Here is a 6,000-nt window from a genome sequence, read left to right as displayed (position 1 = left end):
ATAAGCTTCAATGCAACTGCCCCGAATCATTCTGAGGTCAGTCAGTTAATTATAAGTATCCGCTTGCTGGCTTCAGTATTCCTGCTTCGGACCAAAGTAGGGTATCTGGAATGCTTACTTTTGGAAAACAAAACAAAAAAACAACGAACTGGTGCCTGCTGGCTTGTAGGCCGTGGAAACTCAAGGAGAGATTTGCAATTAGTTTTGTACAACTAACAATTATTCTGAGTCGCCACCTACAGCACAGTAAGCCAGAACGATATAAAATTACATGCACGGAAGAAAGATATCATCCTTGCGACGTAACTGGGCACACGTCGATGTCGTTCCCGTGTATCACAGGAACGTAAGCTTCAATGCAGGTGCACCCAGTTATAAGCTCCGTCAATTAAAAATGCTGTACCGCTCGCCTGGTGCTACGTTTTCACGTTAAGAGGATTAAATGTAGCGAGTTCGTTCAGAAGGAATGGTTTATGTACAATATTTGCAGGCTCGTTTCAGATGAAGGGATCGACGGGAACCATCGATCCCTACGTTCTTGTTGTCGTCGTCTATAGTTAAATATTTTTATAAGAATAAGCGAAAGCTCATTCTTATAATTCCAGGGGATATGATAGCTGTATCGGCTGGCAAATTCACGACCACTGGGTATAATTATTTTGCAAGGCCGCACCTCGCCGTCCCTTCCTGAGAAAGTCTCGTTGACCCTGCAGATTTCCCACATGTGTCGCGGTAGTGTATTGTCCTTGAGATGGACCAGGTCACCGGATCGTATACAGCTTGAATTGCTGGGTTTAGCGATGTGGGCTGGTCTCAGTTTTAGAAAATATTCTGATTTCCATCTTCTCCAAAATTCATTTATAATGGTGTTTCGATGTTTCCAACCTCGCGCCAAGTTTTCGGGGCTTACCTGTTCTTCTGGCATTTTCTGGCAGGGGAGGGTGGTCAATTTGTGTCCCACCAGAAAGTGTGCCGTCGTGAGAGCCTCTCGTTCGTTTTCATCGGTGAAAATAAACGTCACCGGACGGGAGCTCACTACTGCTTCTACCTATGTGAAGACAGTTGTCATCTTTTTCAAATTTCAGACTACTGTGGCCTAGAACCTTGTGCTGCGGAACCTTGACTGACCTTACTAGCCTCTCCTAAAATCCGCCCCACCAGGCAGCTCTTGCTACGATCGTTTGCTATCTATTTCTGTGGTTTGCAATGTACATTTGCACTTCTTCTCCTTCTGTCAAATCAAACAATCACTGGATGTCTTTGCTGCGCTTTTGAACGTTAGGGCCTTGTCGGAAGAAATCGTTTTCGAGATACTTCTGCCAAGAAGCGTGTGAATGCCAATAAAAATAATGCTGCCGTTAGGTCGCTCACCAGTTCGAGGTGCGCAGCACGTATCACGACACTGGAAAACAGGATAATTTAATCTTGTAGCTACCGCAGTCCCGTCGACACATTAGTGGCCCAGTGAAATCCACACCTGTTTTTTCCAACGGTTCACACCTTAAAGCTCGGTCTGCTGGTTGTGGAGATACATGCTCGGAGGCTGGTGCACAAGTTTGCTTTTGGCAAGATATACAGTGACATATGACCTTCTTTGGGGCTTGCCTTCTCTTTAGAACCCAATAAGTTTCACGCGTTTGCTTCAACGTGTCTTGAACTCAGGCGTGCACTAGCCGACAATGCTCTTGAGCGATGGGGGGGAAAGTGAATTGGTGCTATGCAGGTAAAATAATTGCATGTTTCACTTCTTCTTTGTTGTCGCTAAATCGCAATGGGCCAGCAACTCTTACGATAAAATCACAGTTTATAATTCGGTTAACCCTTTGATGCCCAGCGTTGCCCAGGGGCAACAACTCAAACATGACTTTTTTTTTCCCCCGAAACCCCCGAATCTAGCAGTTACCGCCATCAGCCACAAGGCCGAGGCGACCTGAGCATCTAGAAATAAAAAAGAACACAGGGCAGCACTTGTCCGCTTTCGCTCATCCGCTACACGCGTCTGGACCGCCGAGCGACCTCGTCCCGCTACTGTACCAGGAAACCGCACTTTGATGAAAACAAATCCAGGATGTGATAATAAAACATATAATTTACTCAAATCTCCCACTGATTGACAACTAAGATGTTGCCCAGTAGCAAAGTCGGGCATATCTGGGTAAAACTGGTGTTGGTGACGAAAAATTGGTGGCGTATCTGTTGTGGTTCACGCGCGGCTAAATTCTTCAGATATGAATGACTTTTATGGTTAGATGATTTTTTCACATAAAATAAAACAAAATATATATATTTATCTTGTGTAAAAGCGGCACCGCACGCAACTTTTCACCAAAAGAAGCCTGTTTCTGCTCGCTTCCCGTTCTCTAATCGCACAAGTCCTGACACACGTGAACGTCAAACCTTTGAAGAGAAGGTCAGACACTATGAAAAATGAAAATGCACCTCCAAGCAAGTTCACTCGGCCACTAAAGCCAAGACCGACAGATGATATGAGGTATGATGGAACGCACCACTGGCCTCATTACACTGAAAAGAAGAATAGGTGCTAATGCAGCAAAACTGGTTACATGTTCCTGTACTGTGCAAAATGCGAGATGCACCTGTTCCTTCTCCCAAGTCGCAACTGTTTTCACTCGTTTCACGTGAAGTAGTGCCGCAGATGCCCAACGTTGCTCAGGAGCAACTTTTTTTTGTCTTTTCTAAATCTGCACCAAAGTTCGTATGTGTGCGGGGCTTAAAGTAAAGGTTTGGCCAACAAAGGCTTAAGCATCTTGATTTTTGAAGTCTTGTGAACTTGCCATTGGTATGGCTAGAGTTTGATTTCCATCAGAATTGTTCTGCTTCTATATTTCATCGCTTGTTAGGTGACCATATCGTTGGTCTTGTTTTGTATTACGTTGTTTGTGAAACGTTTCATCGACGCCATCAAACGAATCAATTTAATAAATGAATAGTTCTCCAAGCTCATGAGTTAATTATCTTGCGGCACTGTGGGTTTTGTACAAGTCTCTTTCTTTTCTTGCGCGTGGTATTAATTGCATTCTGGTTTACCCTATATTTGACTTGGCCATTATGTTTAAGAGCGATGAAACCAGATGGGTCCATTCCACCATGACTTGCTCTCTACCAAAGAATTTGCCATAAGTTCCCGTGTTAGTAGGTCTGCTGGATTTTCTATACCAGGGAAATGTCTCCAGTACCTTGGTTATGTCAGAGCTTGGATTTCCGAGACACAATTTGCTACGAATAGCTTCCACCGGGTTGTTGAAGAACGAATCCAATACAGGAAAATTGTAGCGTCCGTCCACATATATATTGGAAATCCTTCCAGTTTCAACTTGGTCGTGAGGAACCGCGTGAGTCGGGCGCCTAATAATGCCCCCGTGATTTCTAGTTGCGGAAGAGTGAATCGTTTGTGTGGTGCCACTATCGATTTCGCCATTATTAGAGCAACCCTCATCTCATTTTGTTCTTTCGATGTCAGGTATGCTACCGCTCCGTGTGCTCTTGTACTTGCGTCGCAGAAGACATGTGACGCCTTTTCTGTTCCGTATTTGGAGACGTCGAGAGCAATGAGTCTTGAAACGGCGAGGTTTTTCAATGCAATGAGGCCTTTACACAATTCGTCCTACTCTTCGTAAAGGTCAGAATGTAATGTCTCATCCCAATCAACGCCTCACTCCCACAGCTGCTGAAACAAACTTTATACAGTGATTATTGCAGGAGCGAGTAGTCCCATTGGAACGAAAATGCGAGATGATGCATGCAATACAAAGCGTTTGTTGTCCTTTCTTGAGCACAGAAAGTTGATGAAAGAAGTGAGATCGAATTTGATCATGTATGTTCGTGCTTCCCAACCAACACCTAAAACTTTCGCTGGACCAACCGGTTTGGTTAGTTTCTCTTGACCGGAACTTTCTTTCCTCGATTCCTCTAATAATCTTGGATTATCTGATTTCTACCTCCGAAGATTCATTTTTGCCCTTTTCATTATCTCTTTTGCTTCTCTGTAGAGAACTTTAGCTTCTTTTAAATTTTCCGTACCCATTATCATGTCATCAACATACAGATGGTCCTATAGAATCTTCGTGGTTTGAGGAAATTCTCTTTCCATTAGGTCTAAAAGGTGTCTTAATGTGGCTGCCGGTAGAACGGACTTGACGTTGCTCCAAAGGAAACTCCGGCCATTCTCAACGTCGCCACGTGTGGTAGTAGATGTCCTTGTTTCGGTGTACTGTCATACCATAATAAAAATAAGGCGTGTCTGCCTTGCCACCCCCATGTGACTTGCCGAAATGCCCCCTCGATGTCCGCTGTTACTGCGATGTTGTGCGTACGAAACGCTATCAGTAGATTCATCAAGTCAGGGTTTAAGTTCCCAGACTCAAGAAGGGGAAGATTCTATCGCCCCTTTAGGTTCCGAAACCTAAACGCTCGAAGTGTCGCCAATAAAGCGGTAGCGCTCGAAGGTGTTCCGTTGGCATTGAACCCTGATGTGGCAATTATAACAGAAACTAGGTTGCACAATCAAATAGCTGATAATTACGTTTTTCCTCGTGGTTTCAAAGTATTCCGACGGGATCGTGGCTCAAGAGGGGGAGGAGTCTCTCTTTTTTTCAAGGATACCATTCCATGCATTTCTACTGAGCACGGCCTGGACTGTGAAATGGCCTGGGCCTCTATACGTTTTGGTAGCCAATCAACGATCGTAGAAGCAGTATATAGATGTCCTCTGGCCAGTATTGATGTCCCACAGAGTTTATCTGAGTTTGTTCTAACTAAAACCAAGCAATTGTTACTTATAGTTATGGCCGGTGATTTTAGTTTGCTAGATATAGATTGGAATTGCGTAATGTCCAATGAGATATCCAATCAGTCTAGGCTTCTTGTTGATATTGCTTTTATTAATAATTTAGGTCGAGTGGTCAAGTGTCCCACACGTGTGTCAAATGGTAGGGAATTCTTGCTTGATCTCGTGTTTTTATCTGAGGTCGTTACATAAAGTATTCTTGACGTATCAATCCCGGATGGCATATCTGACCATGCAATAGTTGTATGTGACCTATCTGCACTGCAACATGTGCAGAATGGCGCCGAAGCAAAATCTTATCATGATTTCAACAGGGCGAATAATATCGATATCATAGACTTCTTGGAAGTAGCTCTAGACAAATTTCTTACGTTTTACGACGCGAACCCGGACTCAGTAGACAAGCTTTGGCTCTTTCGTAAGCAAGTCATCTTTACATGTGTTGATAAGTTTATTCCAGAGCGACCGGCAAAAAAGAAGAGACACAATCCTTGGGAGACGCGCGATATTTTACATTTAAAACGAAAGTTTCAAATGTGTGCTTCCCGCTCTTCGCCAGGAGCTACGGACCCTTGCGCGCACATCTAAATATCGTTACTTTAATGTCACGATACACAACTTTTTCATAGAAAATTTAAGAAGGTTCTGGAGTCATTTGACAAAAAACAATGTGTGATGATTAAGGAGCTTATTCATAGCGGGCAGACGTTAGCCGCTGATGCGAGCATAGCAAGTGAGCGTAATTATTTTTCTCTTCTGTCTTCACCATTGATAACTTTATGTTGCCTACATTTAATCATGACAGTTGTGTAATCAGTGACTAGAAAGTCGAGTGGCCCAGATGGAATTCCTAACGCTTTCTTACGAAGGTACGCTGAATGGTGTTCCAAGTTTCTTTACGTGATTTACTCTTGTAGTTTAAAAACTTGTGACGTGCCTCAAGATTGGAAAGTAGACAAAGTTGTCCCTATTTATAAAAGTGGAGGAAAAAAAGTGTTTGCAATTACAGACCAGTGTCATTCCAGAGTACATGCAGCAAGGTTCTCGAACACTTCATATTTAAGCACATCGTTACTTTCCTAGAATCTCAAACGTTCTTAGTAGGTTATCAACACGGGTTCCGAAGAGGCTTTTTAACAGTGACACAGCTGCTTCATACGGTCCACAATTTTAATTCAGAAACTGATAACAAT

The 6,000-nt window shown here is 43.4% G+C and overlaps 2 pseudogenes; one reads left to right on the top strand and one right to left on the bottom strand.

The window, feature by feature from the left end:
- Positions 1 to 593: 593 nt before the first annotated feature.
- Positions 594 to 3,102, bottom strand: LOC120838134 (annotated as a pseudogene).
- A 735-nt stretch (positions 3,103 to 3,837) lies between these two features.
- On the top strand, positions 3,838 to 5,395 carry LOC120838133 (annotated as a pseudogene).
- Positions 5,396 to 6,000: the final 605 nt, after the last annotated feature.

The sequence above is a fragment of the Ixodes scapularis genome, unplaced genomic scaffold (assembly GCF_016920785.2).
Source record: "Ixodes scapularis isolate PalLabHiFi unplaced genomic scaffold, ASM1692078v2 PGA_scaffold4__175_contigs__length_147842914, whole genome shotgun sequence".
Lineage (NCBI taxonomy): Eukaryota > Metazoa > Arthropoda > Arachnida > Ixodida > Ixodidae > Ixodes > Ixodes scapularis.
Note: the sequence above shows the minus strand (reverse complement) of the source record. Positions and strands in the feature narration are given on the sequence as shown.